We start from the raw sequence: 17,631 nt of genomic DNA on the forward strand, positions 1-17,631 counted from the left end.
CTCATGTCCATTCTCTACATGATCAATCTTCACAAGTTGGCATGATTGTGGATCCTTATGAACAGCAATTAGTGGAGGTCTCTTTGTCAGTTGAGGAGACAGATGGTTTAGTGGAACAGGTTCAACAAACATCCTTGCTAGATCTGCATTCATTCTTTTCAGCACAATTGGAAGGAGTGAACATCAAAATCAGCACAGGGATACTTGAGTAGGTTTTAGGGCCACCATACATCTTTGGGACATTGTTTCTTCCTAAGGGGAGGAACACCATTCTACATTCTTGGACCAACTTCTTTCTTGGAGTAGCTTTCACTTGTTGACATTCTTCTTTTTTTTGGGGGGGGGGGGGGGGGCTATTCTGTCTCTCTTTCTTCTCTCATCATTCTTGTAACACCCCGCCAAGTGACCCAAAAGAATTAACCTAAAGTTTTACTAAGTTTGCTAAACATTTTTTTTTTTTTAAAGTAAGAATGTATAACATACACATCAAACACATGGTAGCAGAAGCAATAACATATAATCATCAACAAACATACATAACAAGTTACATTCCTTAAGGATCCCGAGACGTTGAGTCACATTTAAATTTAATTAATTCTAAGTCTAACATCTACCACATACATATGAAAGAATAATCAGAAAGTCCAATGTCCATAATATACATTTGTTCCGAATGCCTCTTGGCAAATTAATTTGGAATGCTCAATCATCCACTGTACATGTCAAAGGGTATGAAAGGCTTAAAAGAATATACATATGGAAAAATAAAGATACATCATCCTCAAATCCATGATACAAAGTACAGTAAAATAAATGAAACCATATACCATACTTGATGCATCCATCCATCATAAAAGATATAAACATCCAGCATGAAATACAACTATCCATCCATCATAAAACACAACTAATCTAAGTGCGTGATTCCTCCCAACCATCAATAACATCATTAGACCATAATGGGCCCTAGTCATCCCCCCACGCGTAACATCCCAAGTCACCGAAGAGATCATTGATAGTATAGTAATAGGGACATCACTCCTAAAACATACTACATTATATGCATAAAGAAATCTAACATGCTACCACATATACATAAAGAATTCTAACATGCAAGAATAAAGCATAAGATGATCCTCCAAAGTAGATCACATCACCTAAACATTATGAACAAGCATCCCAAGAAGCTCCAGCCATGGTAGCACCAATCGGATCTCAAATGGTAAGAGTAAAAGCACTACCACCCGACTGCGTGGAACCTAAATGGTCCACTCGCACTGCGCTGAGGAGATAGTCTCAAGTCCCAAACAAGGTATCAAACACAAAACACAAGTACTCTCTAAGTCTGGGAAATCTTGAAAGTATACTAACTCAAAGGTTCCAACATAGATAGACATCTAGACCCAGAGGAACCACAAAGACACGTAGGAAACTTGTTATGCAAGTGGAAAAGTGTCATCGCAAAAGTCACGTAGAAGTTACCTGAGCAATCCCTTAGGAATCCCGGGTCCCTAGTGATCCCTGCGGCCACTAGTATCCTCTCATATTGACGAGGCATACTATAGAATGTAAGGTCGTAACCAAGCGTTCTCTCTACCCCATCCTAGCCTGTACTAGCACTCAAGGCATGGGAGAGAACATACAATTATCTTATTAGGTTCATTTAAGTCAGTATTTAGGTGAGATGTTTTCACTTATTAAAACAACTTACAATGGGTTACTCCAAGCAGCCTCTTAGGGCCCCGATCCCCATTGCAAGCCACTTCCCGACACTACACATAGATAACCTACCCTAGGTTCATGAAATCACGAATCAAAGAATCATAATAAAATCACCTCAGTCCTATACAAGCGACTGAAAAATATCATAAAAGATAAGCCACAATAATTACATCAGTTCTTCATGAGCAACTGATAAGCATCAAATAATAATCATATGATCACAACAGTTCTCTATCAGCAATTGAAGGCATCAATGATAAATCACAATATCCAATGGTTCTCCAACGAGCAACCAGAAAGTATCCCAATACTGATCGAAGACTCCAAAATGGTCAAGTCAAAACATGTCACAACATGACATCATCAAGATCTAAACAAACACTTCAGTCCTTTCAAAGCGACTAGAAGGTAATCCAAGTATAACTGATCGAGACTCAAAAATGGTTATCAAATATAACTGATTGATGACTCAAAAATGGTTATCAAAGATAACTAATCGATGACTCAAAAATGGTTAAGTCAGGTATCTTATATACATACACTTCAGCTTCACACAAGGAAACTGGAAAGCAATAACAACTAGTAAATACATCACATCATAGAGCATATCACACATCACCATGGTTGGGTTTAGAAAGATCGAGACCAACTCATCATATTATCACATTCACATAACTCCCGAGCCTCTGGTAACAACATAAACTGGTCAATGCTAAAACAACCCCAAAACTCCAAAACATATAAAGTATAAGGAAAAACAAGGTACAAGCACATGTTTTCAGTTTTAAGTTGAATGTGGAGTTTCAGTTTCCATTTCAAATTTTACTAATAAGTGATAGAATATTTTCATCATTTTCCTTATAGTAAAATTTAAATAATAGCTTAAGTATAAAACAAATATTTACCCCATGATCAATTTCCTAATTTTACTAAGATAAATATTATTATATTGACTCTAAGCTGATGATGATAAAATTCTCATTGATTTTCATTAATCTAGACTTAAATTAACTGAACACCTAATTTAAAATAATTAATTGTACACAATATATATATTATAAACAAAATATTAATAAGTAATATTTTGTGTATATATATATATAATAAATGTATTATTAATACTAATCTTATTAATAATAATTATTAATTAAATTAATAATTATTATTAATAAAGTTAATAATTAAAAGTTATACATATTATAAAAACTATTAATAAATTTTAATAATTTAAAAATGATAAAAAAAAATAAAACAAAGTTTTTTTAAACATTGATAACGTTTATAGCCCGTGCGGCTTCCTATAAACAAAGCTGTCGGCCGCAGGCCAGGCTGCAGCCGCAGCAACAGTACTACATACTATTGCTGCTGCCGCAGTCTGTACTGTGGGCGGCGGCGGCAGTTGCCACAGGCAACAAGTGGGGACGGGGTGGGGTAAAACCCCCCCCTCCCAAAGCCATCTCACATTTTTTTTTTATATAATTTTTTTTTAATATATATGATACAAACTTCCTGAAAAATGACATTTTTTATAAAGAAAATGCGTTTTTTAATAAAAAACATTTTAACAATAGAATTTCGTACATAATGAATTCAGAATTAAATCTGATAGACAAAAATCTAGATCCCCATTTCTTATTTTCTTAACAATATTTTAAGAAGATTTTCCAATAAGATTTCTACCCTTTCTGATATGTTTTCACAATTTACCCTCTATTGGAAATAAATTATATAGATAAAAAATATCCCAAATACAGAATAATTTTCCAATATCCAGAATTCACAAGCATGGTATGGATTCTTTACCAGAATTATCTAGACAATTATTTAGCAAACATGAAGAAGACAGGAATTAAAAGAACGTAATTGAATTATGCAAATCTTCACAAGTGTCTACTTGGACACTGATGCTAATCTGCTACGCTCCAGAAATCTGTAGAAAATAATTCCCCTTTCAGAACCTTTCCTTCTCTGAAATTTTCCTTCCTTTCTTCAAAATTCCCCAGCCCCTTGAAAAATGAACCCCCAATTTGTGATAAAGGAGTTCTCTTCATATAATTGGGGCACTAATTGTGCATTCCCCTCAGAGAACTCTTTGCTCACACCTTTTTAACTCTTTGTTAACTTTCATTTATCTTTCTTTTATCTTTTCCATGCACATACAATAATCCATTAAGATTAATTTATTTAATCTTTACTTGACCTCTTTTAAGTTGATTTATTTAATTTAATCTCATGCACGTATTATGCAATCTTAAAACTTTTAATAATTTAATTTTCTCTTCCCACTTCTAAATTTATTTTTCAACAATAATTTTGATAACTATCTATTAATTTTAATAATAATATTATTTAGCATTTATTTAAAAATGCACTCCAAATATGTATATATATTATTATTAAATTAACTAAATATTATCATGTTCAAATTTAAACCTATAGATTTATTCTCAAATTTAATTCTTTTTATTTAATTAATTTCTTAATTAATTAAATATAATTAAATATTAAAATATCATAATAATTTTCTATTAATTAAATCATTAATTAATCTTTTTAATTAAACTTAATTAATAGAAAACACATCAAGGACTCATAAAGCAACATACGAAAACCCATCATAGAAAAATACATACTAAATCAAACAAAAAGGGTTATAATCATGAAATTACATCATTTGATGTATTCGGAGGGTACATAACTCAGATACTTGCCCTAATTGTCAATTAGGACAATTGGCTAAAGGGTTTAGAAATTGGACTTAAGAGTTTATCTCCCCTCTCTTACCATTGAGATAATGCGATAGGGTACACTCATCTTGGCAATTCAGGGAAGTCGATACCCGGTACCTACAACCTACATAAAATCCACGCATGTACAGACATAATATTCTAAGCTAAACACACAATGGTAGGAAGTGGTGCATCGTGTAGATCTCGACAGCAGGTGACTACGACTCCCTTCCTTAACCACATCAAAAATACCATATATAAAGAAAACAAACACGCACACCATACACATGCAGTATGGGGTAAGTATCCATAAGAAAGCACATGTGATGATAAACCATCTAACTAATCATCATCAATAATTGAATACATTGAATAATCATCATACATGCATGAAATATAGAGTACCAAGTAATCTCATCATATAATAAATTGAGTGTAAAACAACATCTGATAATCTGAAAGTAATGCTACTAAACATCAAGTATAAAACTGGCCTAAAAGAGTTTGGAAATTAAAACAAAAAATGTGAACTAGGGGAAGGCACTACAATTCTCTTATGTATATACTAGATGTATGTCATAAATGGGTGGGTCTTGATTACTCCATCCATCCATGTATTCCTATTTATCTCTCTTTTTGGGTGAGGGTTTTTCCCATGAGGATTTCCCTCTTTCTCTGCTTTATGAGAGATTGCATCTTCATTATGTACATGGGTACCTAACATGGTCTAGTTTATGTAAGCTTAAGGGCATTTCCCTAAGTTGCACTTAAGGGGGGGTGTTGGTGCAAATACGTATTCATTATTTACACTTAAGTTTACTTAGGTTAATGCATTAATTTAATATTTAATATTATTTTATTATTTTTATTTGTGAGACACTTAGGATTTTGTGCACCTTTTTGAGTTTTCATGTTGACAACACAGGAGTATGCAACTCTATTTTAGCACATGGTGTCTACAACACTGATTTGCATGTCACACCCTTGTAGGCTTATCCTCTCATCACCGCACTTACTTCCATGCTTAATGGAGGATAACCCATGTCTGGTGGACATGTGCTTGGTTGTGTGAGATATCATGATGTTGATTATGAGGCATTCTAGATGTATCTCAGAGGCCTTTATATACAGACATCCTAGTGTACTCTTATCATGGCATATTGAATATATCATCATTCTAATCATACTCTCTCTTTCTGGTCTATATTTGTGCTTGTGTTTGAGTTCTTAGTTCCTAGGTGAATTTTTCCCTTAGAAAAATTCTTACATTAATAAAATATCATAACAAATAGCAAGAGTTATTGAAATCTCAGTTTTCTAAAATAATTGTATTTTGTTAGTAATTTGATACTAACTAGTATAAAACATGCATTTAATAGACATTTCCAATTGGAAATGTGTGAGACCATATATAACTTAGCTAGAATAAATTTATCAAGATCATATGTTTGAACAAAATTATATTTTAGATAGAAATACTCAAACTCGGTCGTTTTGATAAGTCATCTTGAAAGGTGACACAACTTTGTACTTTTACCCATTGTTAATTGATGCCAAAATTTGAGGCATTTAGAGATTAAATATAAAAAAAAAATTAGAATTAAAAATTGTAGTTCTTGGAATATCCTTTATGAATATGTAATTTATTTGTATGCACATATGATAAATTATTTTTTTGGTATGGATATTTAAAAACCACTTTTTCAAAATGCCTATTTCAGGACCACAAAACACTTGTGTACAAACACACTGATTTGACACAACTAAATGATTTTTTTTTAATCCTATTAAATGAAGGTACCTGACACACCAAAGATTGATGAGAATACTTTTCTTTAATTAGTTAATTATATTATGTTTAAATTAATTTTTAATTGATGATTAAGCTAATTTCTAAAACCTCTCATGTACAGACACAATAATTTAATCAAAATTTAACTTTTTGGGATATTTTTCTTAACTTCAAAAGAATTGTGTGAAGATTGATAACATGTAAATTAATTTAAGAAATATGAAAAATTAAAAAAGTTATTAAAGTTTTAGTGAATCTCACTATTTTATGTTTAAGAGATAGTAAGATCTATAATGGGTTTTTATTTTGTCAAAGAATTCAATGGGGAAGACTGTATAAAAATTACGACAATCCCTAAAATTGTCGATAATTTCCTTAGTCAAAATTTGATACATAAAGGCATAGGCTTGGTCCCACCAAGCCTATGCCATACCTTTCTCAAAGGAAAAACTCAATACCAAAGGGAAATTCCTACCCATGGCATTAGAATTGGGCACCCGATTTGCAATTCAAAAATTGGGTTCTCGATTCTAATTTAGCCATTATGGGAATTGGGCACCCAATATTTAAACAATTAGGTATTCAATTATTTAAAAATTAGGTGTCCAATTTCAAATTGAGTACATGATTCTTAATTACTTATCGATCATTGCAATGATTGAATGATAGTTTCGAGCTGCAACAACAAATTTATGTCACAAATTTTTTTCTTGTCATCTTCTATAATTTGCAAGCTATTGATTTGAATTCAAAATTGGTGTAAACATGACATCAAAAAAATGAAGAAAGAAGAAAATAAAAGTTCTGACAAATGAGGAGATTGCAACAAACAAAGAGAATGAAGCATGATGCTAATGAGAGAGAAGACAAAGAATTAGAGAGTTGGGCAATATTTTAGAAGAGAAAGACATTAAGGATACCATGATAGATGAAGAGGCTAAGTAAGAGAATCCAATACAAGGAGATTCAGGTGCACATTCTAATCAAACATTCAATATAGTTGTGTCTCCAATCCCTCGAGTTGTTTATCATGATGAAATTGGTGATTTTGTAGAAGTAGGTTACAATTTAAATGATTAGGATTTTCTTTATGAGAATAGATTTCCAAATGATCATGAACTGAAAAAGCCAATGGAAATACAAGCCTCGAAAGAAATACGAAGAAAAAATGAAAATGAGATTCAAATTCCAAATAACATTGAATATGAAATGCCAATTGAAAATAACAATGATATGAATGTAGACATGGAAACACCAAGTACTAAACAAACATGTTTGAATGATAGTGAAGTGCGTGAACATAATTTTCATTTTTCTAATGATGTGCTAGATAATCTTTATGGATTTGTTTTGTGGAGATAGATTAGGACACATGCTAATAGATTATATAGACATTTTTTTTATAATAAGAAATTTGGATTTCAATGTCAGTTGATGTTGCAACTAATTAAAATGTCTAAAATGGAAAAAATAATGAAAAGGTTGGGAATATATGAAAAACCCAAAAATAAAAATGATTCTTTAAAACAAGTTGTATCCACTGTTGCTAGTGCCTTCGATGTTATTAGAAAGAGAATTCACTCTAAAGATAAGAATGCATCATGACAAGCAATAACAACAACTTTAGTTAACTAATCAACTAATGACAAAAGATTGATTAGTAACATAAGTGGATATCTTAATGTGAATCATAAGACTTTAGAAAGAGTTGTAAAGAGAAGGGTTAACTTTGAATGTGATCCAACAAATAGTTTGTGGACTTCTAGTGGCCGACTCCCGAGATTTGATATGAAACTTACTAGTGGAGTGAAAAGTTTGGTTGAAATTTTTTGGTATGATAATGTTAGAATTGTTTATAATAACTGAGAGGGGGGGTGAATCAGTTATCCAAGGTCCAATAATGCCCAATACAACTTTTTCTTCTAATCCTTAATGGCACATAACTGAAATTATCATGCATGCAATTGAACATTAAACAATCATGAAAAGTAAACATGCATCACACCATAACACTAAGGATTTTGATGACCTAGAAACCCTCCAGGAATAAGAAGGTAAAACTGGGGTGGGGATGATGCCCACTAAATAACTGCGTAATTGATTTCAACCACTTCTGATAGTCTGCCATGTTAAAGGCTACAACACATTGTTAAATGTGACCTTGTTAAAGGATTTCTACACTCTGTTAGGAGTGTGCCTTATTAGAGGACTTAAGAATATTCAACTTGGAATGTCACCTTGTTCAAGGATTTACATAGAGCTATTAGGCTCACCCAAGTCCATGAGATTTATAGTCACCTTCTCAAAAGAATCTTTCATCCCTCTCTAAGGATCTCCTATCCTCCTCCTAAGGATCTCTTATCCTTCTCCTAAGGATCTCTTTATCCTTCTCCTAAGGATCTTTTTGTCCTTCTCTTGGGGATCTCTTTATCCTTTTCCTAAGGCTTATCCACCTAGCTGTTAAGCTAACCTAGCAATGTAAGATTTCAATATCTAATACAATGGTAAGAAAGTATTAGAAGGGTTTTGACCTGATACAGATTGCAACCCTAACTGTGCAAATTTTAGATCACTCTTCAGTTCTCTTCTTTTCTTGGCTTTCCTCCTTTGCAGTGCTGACAACTTGTTCACCCTTCAAGATCTATCTCCTTGAGTTGTTTCACTCATTATGCCAATGCATTCTCTGGTCACTTGATCAACTCAGAGTCTCAATACTATGTTCTTAATCCTCTTAGCTTCTTCGCATGATCACACTTATGACCAACTCCCTCTCATGCATGCGCATTTGATCTCTAACCTATAACTCCTTATAAAGAAGTTTTGTTCTCGATTTCTCGCTCAAATCTTTTGAGAAAATGGCATTGTTTTTCCTCCAATTTGCTTCTTCTAGAAACCTCATGATAAATCTATTAGCATTCACCTTGAATTGGTTTGCATGGTTTACATAAAATTCTATGACATCTACTCATCATCCTTATTACCCAACTAATTCACAAAATTTGATGTAACAAACTTATTGCTACTAATGTAGAAAATCTTTGACTTTAACAAGTAATGGAGAAACTCGGCATCATTGATTTAATGATGCTTGGCTCCTTTTGTGTTACTCAACTTCTATTGTTATTTACTGGCACTTGGCACCTAAAGAAATTCTATGAAACTTGGCACTTGAATATTACTCAGCTCCTGTATCTTGCTCAACACTTGAAGTCACTTGGCACTTGATCTTCACTCGGCACCTAAAGATCACTCGGCACATACTAAAGTTGAACTTGCTTGGCTTCAACTAAGAATCTGTTTGGCACTGACTAGCTAGCTCGGCTCTCTCCAATGAACTTAGTTAATCCTTACATCTTTGATGTGTCTCAGTGTGTCCATCTTCTATATCTTAGAGTATGTCATAAATACACTATTTCATCAATGGCTTAGTTGATCCTTATACTTCATTACAACATCATATCTTCAACCTTTCTCTAGGTACTCTAGTTACATCTTATTGATTGCCACCTCTAAGTCAATCAACCAATTGATAGTATTTGGATCACTTAAGCAATTGTCATTCCTACCAGTAGCAAGTTTGACATCAATGAAAAAACAATGATTGAAACATTCTTTACCAGTTCCATTTCTCTTCATTCATGATCTTTCAATCATTTCCAACAGATAATACAAGAGTATGACCTAATTGAAGAGATGTTCTTAAATTGAGAGTTGTCTCAAAAATATGTGATCCACATCCTAAACACCTTTTAGATATGACTCAAACTGAATTGTTTAGAAATTTTAAGATGATAAGGTGTTAACTATTACCATTAGTCAAAGATCTTTTGAAAAGTGTAAACCATGGTATGTAAAGATTAACAAGGAAAGAATAACATGTTGTTGTAAAACTCATGTTCAATTTCATCACCATTATGATGCATTTCGATCTATATGTGGTACCATGCATAGTAAAGAAATGTTGCAGGAATGTGGTATAAAAATACCACCTCAAACTATAAACGAATTCATATTAGGTTTTTTTTGTAAGCCACCTAATGACCAATATTTCCATTTCAATGCATGTATTTTTGGTACATTTGATATGCGTACCAATCTTTTTTTGTTAGATGAATGTTTGCATAAAAATTCTTTGACTACTTTTGGACAACAATTAGTTGATGTAAAATTATTTAAAACTATTGAATATCTCTTGAAGGATAGGAAGATTGGAAGAAGGTGTGATCTAGTTATAGATAAAGTTAGTTGTCATGCATTTATGAATGAGTTTAAGAGTGTGATCATACCAAAATATGTTAAAAACTCTCAATATGCTAGATGGCTTAATGGAAAATTTCATAAATGTAAGAATACATTTTCAATTGATACTATACTTTTAATTTTTTGACTTTGTAGAGAACTACACACTTGCACCACAAGATGAGGTACAAGCATAATATTACAATTAAGTGCAAGTGGAAATTTTTGTTCATATAGTTTATTGGTATGCACTTGATAGTATAGAGGAGGATCAAAAAATATTAAGAGAGTGCCATTTCTATATGAGTAATAATAAAATTCATTCACATGATTTTGTCCAATATTATTTCAAGGTCTTTTATGATAATTCAAAAGAGAGACAAATTTAAATGACACAACATTGGATATGGTCAGATAATTGTATAGGACAATTCAAGAATGTTAGAATGTTTTATTGGTTGAGTAGGACACATAGGCAAACTAATATCCAATAAATGTGGAGCTTTTCTAAGGCTGGACATGGTAAAGGAGAACATGATGGTGTTGGTGCATGCATGTAGAGAGCCCTTTACAGAGAACAATTAAAATTTGAGGAAAAAGTCAAATTCAAAAATGAACATGAGATTGTGGAATGGTGTAAAAAATGTTTATATACAGGATCAAGTCAGAACTCTACAATCATACATTTCTTCTTTGTAGTTGAAGAGAAGAATATCCTTTCAAGATATGACTATGACACAACTAGAAGGTCAACTAAATTGTATTTATTTAGGAGTTAAGATTCTAACACTTGGACTATATGGACTATGGAGCTTGCTTGTTTTTGTCAGTTTTTTCTTGTAGGTGAATGGGAAGAATGTGAGAATACATAATGGGTTGAAGATTGGAAAAATAAATCATTAGCACCTACTGATGCACATTTTCAAGATGATATAGTAAATAAAGACCCAAATGTTACATTTGCATTAGAAGACTATGGTTGTATTTCAGACTTTGTACAACCTCGTATGCACAATTAAATTAAATAATTTTTTTATCATGCTTCAATTTATCCTTTAATTCTTCTACCTTATTCTTGTTGGTCTCTTTCTCTATTCTGATCATTAGCACCAGACCATCTTGACAAGTTTTATCAAGTGGGATCTTCTTGTCAAGAGGTTGCTCACCTCCTCCAGCTGGTTGAGTGAGTCCTTAAGTGAGAGGTAGAATTATTCCTGAAGCATCACTTTGAGAAGATGAAGTTGCTGCTACATTTGGAGAGGACTAAGTGGGCACACCTTTTCTCCTGCTTCATCGTGTCATGGTCAACTCAACTTACTTTTTGGTCCTCTTGTAGATTCTAGCCATCATTGTGTCTAGATCTTCTATAGAATCTTCAAAAGGTTCAAATCTTATGGGAGTATTCCTCAACTTGGTCAAATAAGTATTTCTATACATATTTTTACCATCATCCTCAATTCCATATACATCTATGCTTACCTTGTACATCTTTACTTGATCAACTATCAATCTTGTGAAGGCTCAGTCACAACTCTCAAATTTATCTTTGCAATCAGCCCAATAATCTTCAATTGAGGTGATATGATTTATCACACTCCTAGTTTGTAGGACATCTCTAGCATACCCATTGGGTCAAACATAGGCCTTAGGACTTCATATATATCTAGCTTGTACTTCTTTTCAAACATCATCATCATGTTCTTGGCATTTGAACAAGTGTCACAACTAAAAGCTCCAATCCTCATAGGAAATTCATATCCCTTCTTCTTTAGGCTCTTTCTTAGGATGTTCACTTGCAAAGCTTTTCAGATAATTATGATCAATACTATCATATCACTTGGATACCTTGGCATCTTTAGGGAAAAACCATCAAAAGCTATAACATGCAGATAAGAAAAGGATAAGAATTTAATAAAATAGCATCCAAATTGGTTGATGGTAGCCATGTCTCTGGGAGAGAATCTTCTTTTTGGGCATCCTTGTAGTTCCCTTCAATTTCTCATGGTAAACACATCATTCACCTTTACATAGTCCACATAACTATTATGCAATTGGAGACATGGGTAGAAATCATAGGTCTTAACATCATCAGGAAAATTTTCTAATCTTGGAAGGCCAGACCATAATTGCAAAGAAGCCAAAATGTAAATTAAGAATGAAGACATGTAGAAGGAATTGTAAAACTTGGACACCTAAAGGGAATTAGAAAGAATCTCACTTACCTCTTGCACCCAACTAGTATATTGTGCATCTAAGCATATAACTTGAACCAAAAATTAATATTTATCAACAAAATTTAGGGCTTCTACTTCACCTCCTAATCTCTGTAGAAGAACCATAATATCAATTATCTCTAGTTTGAGATTGGTTCCAAAAAAAATTTTGGGAACTTTTCTCTTGTCACTTCATAACATCTAGAACTATGTTTGCATGATCTCCTTCCTCTAGATCATCTTCTTTGCTGAGAATTTAAAGACAACCAATCCCTTATAGTTGCAAAAATTTTCCACAATTATACAAGACCAGACTCCACTATGTGATTCCCAATACCCACACTCTTTAGACTAGATCAAATTCAAAGTCTAAGACACCTCCTTGAGGCCTAACAAGACAAAAAAATTAATCCAAGGTTTTTAGGGATGAAATAGGGCTTCTTCCAACCTTAGATGTAGTACTCAAATTTTTTCATACACAAGTCCCCCCAATATGTACTTCATAAAATCAACTATGTAATTCAAAAATCAACTTACTCAGCTAAAACTCCAAATAGGACTACAAGGAGAAACTAAGGATTTGTGAATGAAACCTTCTTGAAAATCCACAAAAAAAATTCTTAAATACCTCCAATAACTCCAATCCTTAAATCAACAACCCCTTCCAAGTTAGGACTCTTAACCAATCTCCCAACTCAAGTTGTTTGCAAAACTCTCCTAGGCCTAATAGGACTAATTTGGTCTTTGTTCCAAAGAAAGTACAAGATTTTCAAAAAATCCTCCATCTAATATTATTGGAATAGTTTAGGGACATGTCAAAAAATCTAGGTCCAAGTTCCTATGGTTCTATTCCACCCCTGGGCCAAGTTGTGTCTCAAAAACTTAAAACTGGACAGTCACATTTAGATGCCTATCTAGAGGGTTTTGTGTTTTCTCCCTACATATTTATCTTCCTATTCTAAGACCCAAATAATGTTAATGCACATCTTCTCCCACTTCTTTCCACTGAGGCTTATCTTTTTCCCATGGTGGAATCTCTAGGAAAGAGAATTTTCTCTCAAAATTCAGCCAACAAGCAATCAACATTTTATTTCTCTTAACCAATATGTCTTTGAAGTCTCAAACCACTTGCAAATACTTCATAATAACATTCTTCAACTTACCCAATCTTTTAGAATTGCATATGAATCCATACAATTCCATATGAGTAGTTTCTCAGACAGTTTTAATAAGAAAATAATAGAATTTTATTCATTAAAAAAATGATTACAATAGATTCTTCTCTTCTATGGTGAGAAAGGTTTCTCAGCCTTATTTATTCCATTCTTGAATAGTTCCAACTGATAAATTTGGATGTGAATGTTGGGATTCAAAAGTTCCATTTTTGCACAAAAGTTGCATTATGCAACATTGACAACTTTGATAACTTTTTGTGAAAGTTTGTCAAATGTCTCCAAAATTTTATAAATTTAGTCCTAGACCCTACCTAGGATTATAAGATGTTTCAATAAATAAAAATAACTATTTAACCTTCTAGGCTATCTTATCCTCATTCTACCTAGAAATTGCCCACAACATGACTAAGGTAGACAATCAGGTTTATAACACACCTAATGTCTCCTTGCCTTACAACATGGAAATTATTTATATCATTAGATTCTAGATCTAATTCCTATCCTAACACTTTTTATTTGATCCTCCTAATGTACTTGCAATGGTAGACATTGGAAGTGCTCTTGCACCATACTCCTAGGGTGCACTGATCTCAAGTCCTCTTGAGATAAGACTTGCAAGCTTAGGCCATGTTTCTGGATCTCTTATTTATCTATCCATACAAAATCCTTTGCAAGACTTCATTTCCATTGAACCAAATACTTCTTCTATATATTTTTTCTAGTTTTTTTAATGACCTTGGTGTCCAAGATCTTGTCAAGTTTTCTTGGTTCATGGGCTAGTATCCTTGCAACATTTTCATCCAATTCTTCAAGCTACACTTTTGAGCCTGCATTCACATCACCTTTATATGGGGTCAGATCATAAATATTGAATATGGGAGAGATACCGAGGTGTGAGGGAAATTTTTTCATAAAAATTTATTCCATGCTTCTTCAATATCTAAAAAGATCCTAGTTTCTTCATGAATAGTTTGGTATGCTTTCCCTTTGGTAACCTCTCCTTCTTCAAGTATGCCCAGACCAAGTTTCCAATCTGTAACTGAACACCTCTTCTATGTTTTTCCTTAGCCTTCTTATACTTCTGCTCACTCTTCTCAAGTGCCAACCTTACTAAGTCATGAATCTCCTGCATGATTTCTACAAACTCCTCTCCATAAGAACTAGCTAGAGTATTGGGAGACAATTCCCTTAGTTCTAGAATACCTCTATTGAAAAGGGATCTTCTCCATGGTTCTATTGATAGAGTCATCAGATGAAAACTTTTCTTGTGGTAGGACTAACTCCTACTTGTCTCCATACTATTTTATCAAGCCTCTAAGTAGGTTTCCAAGAGACTTGTTAACCAATTATGCCTTCTCATCTATTTTTGGATGGTAGGCATAGCTAAAACTCAGATTAGTTGCCAATTTCTTCCATAAGGTCCTCCAAAAGTACACAATAAATATCACATCTATGTCTGATAGTATGGTTAAAGGTAAACCAAGAATTTTGACAATCTCTTTGAAGAACAAATTTGTGATTGTTGATGCTTCATTGGTACTTGTACAAGGGATGCTAATGAATTTGAATATGAAGATCTCCAGGAAGGGTTGTCAAGTGTTTTTACATTAGACAATAAAGTTACAACATGTAGTGAAGGGTTTAGGAATGAATCATGAGCTATTCATAATGGTTATCTTAAACAAGATAATGAAGAGAATGTAATTATGAATACTATCTGCTTGGTAGGAGAAATAGAAAGTGAGTCTTCATATAGTTATAATTTTTATTCATATGCTGAGAGTTTCCATGAAGATGAAATATGTAGTGAGTTTAAATTTTATATTAATGCTTTATTTGATCAAGATTTTGATGGTGATCAACCCATCTTTTGTCAAAATGTTCAAAGAGGATCCTTGAATGGAGTTATCAATCCATTGTTTCAAGAAGACATGGAAGCTTTAGAATTAGCTGAGGATGAGTTTAATGATGATGCATTGTCCTACTACTATAGGAAATTAGATTGTTATTTTTCTAAGTATGATAGTGAAAATGACAATAATGTTGCATTTTGTGATAATGACAATGAAGTGCTTGATGGGGTTGACTTTGAAAATAAGCCAACACTTCATAGTAAGTTTTACGATGATTCATATGAGGTAAGAACTAATTAGCATTTCAATTGTGATTATGATGGTGAGGTGTTAGATGAAATGGTTATTGAAAATTTGCTTGCACCTTGCAAGGAATTTTATGATGAATGCTCTAATATAATCGATTCATTTGTTGATTGTGAAGAATCATTGAAGGGCCCTAGATCAGTTTTAGTCATTGACAAGGATAATATTGGTGAGTATAAATCTGAATACTTATTTGATTGTCAACTAACTATACATAGAGATACCCATTTTCAAGGTGTGTCTGATCTTTTTCCAAAATTATTTTCAAGGTGTGTCTGATCTTTTTCCAAAATTTGATAACATACATGATTCATATATTGAAGATAGTTATCAGTTTGATCCTAGTATATTTGAGCATGCTGACCCCTATTTTCATAGTGAGCATTATGTTAAGGATTTCCTTGGTATGCACTATGAAAATCAGGGAAGTTATTTTCTTTTGCCAGTTGAGCTAATTGAGAATTTTGTTGTGTTTAGTAAAACTATTGGAATTTTTTTTTCTAGCTTACCTTAGGGAGACATAAATGGGAATCAAGTGTTTGATAGAGGTAAGAAATTTGAAGAAGTTTTGGAGGCTCGGGGTCACCATCTTGTACCATTAAAATATATTCCTTTTTCTTCAGTGAATTGTTTGGAGAAAGTTTTTGAAGAGGTTTTCTTCCTCCAAAGATTTGATTTCTTTCCATACCTACAAGAGGCATGCATCCCCAAATAGAGCCACTAATGGCACTCAAAATTGCACTCTCATTTTGAGTGTCCATTCTAAATTTTGGGTTGCTTTGAGCCTTATAAATGCATTTTTGTGCATATTAACTGGCTATCATTTCAAGGCCTAGGTAGTGTTTCAATTTTTTAACACCCTTCATTCTCCATATGAATGTGTTTTGTATTATTATTTGTCATCATGATTGATTCGGTGAAGTCCCATTTTGAGTAGAGTCATATTTCACAATTCTTCCTTAGTGTCAAACATCAACAGATGACCTAGTTTTTCTTTGACTATCTTTCACCTGGTTATGATTCATGATTCACTACTTTGAGGATGTTTAGTATGTATACCAAAGAACCTATGTTCCAAGTTTCAAGTTGTTTCAACATATTTTGTCTAGGTTTTGAATGTCTCAAAAATGGTTAGTTGCCTCTATTGTAAATCTACATATTGTTCATATTTTTGAGTAGCCTTGTTTGACAAGTTCTAACTTTTGACCAATTGATCCAAGTAAGAAATTTCCTTTTGAATCATATTCTAGGGGTCAAAGAATTTCTATGCTTTATATTTGAGCTTATGACAAATCTATTTGATCATTTTTCAATTGCAATTCCGAATGCAATTTATAAATTTTTACTGGTGTCATAAAATGCAGATGAGTCAGTACCATCGTTCGAGATGTTATAACTTTAAATCCATGATTGACTAGATCAAATGGATTATACCCCTACATTCTACTTTGAAAATACTTCAAGTGTGCCAGTTTGTAAACTTTGACGAGTCTATTTGCACGATTTCTTAGGTTCATTGTCCTACAAATTTGAGTAGCCCACTTTGAACACTTGCCAAATATGTCCTATGATTCATCATGAGCCCAAATCACAAATTTTATA

The sequence above is a fragment of the Cupressus sempervirens genome, chromosome 7 (genome assembly GCF_028749045.1).
Source record: "Cupressus sempervirens isolate cs-2001-9-10 chromosome 7, ASM2874904v1, whole genome shotgun sequence".
NCBI classification, from domain to species: Eukaryota; Viridiplantae; Streptophyta; class Pinopsida; order Cupressales; family Cupressaceae; genus Cupressus; species Cupressus sempervirens.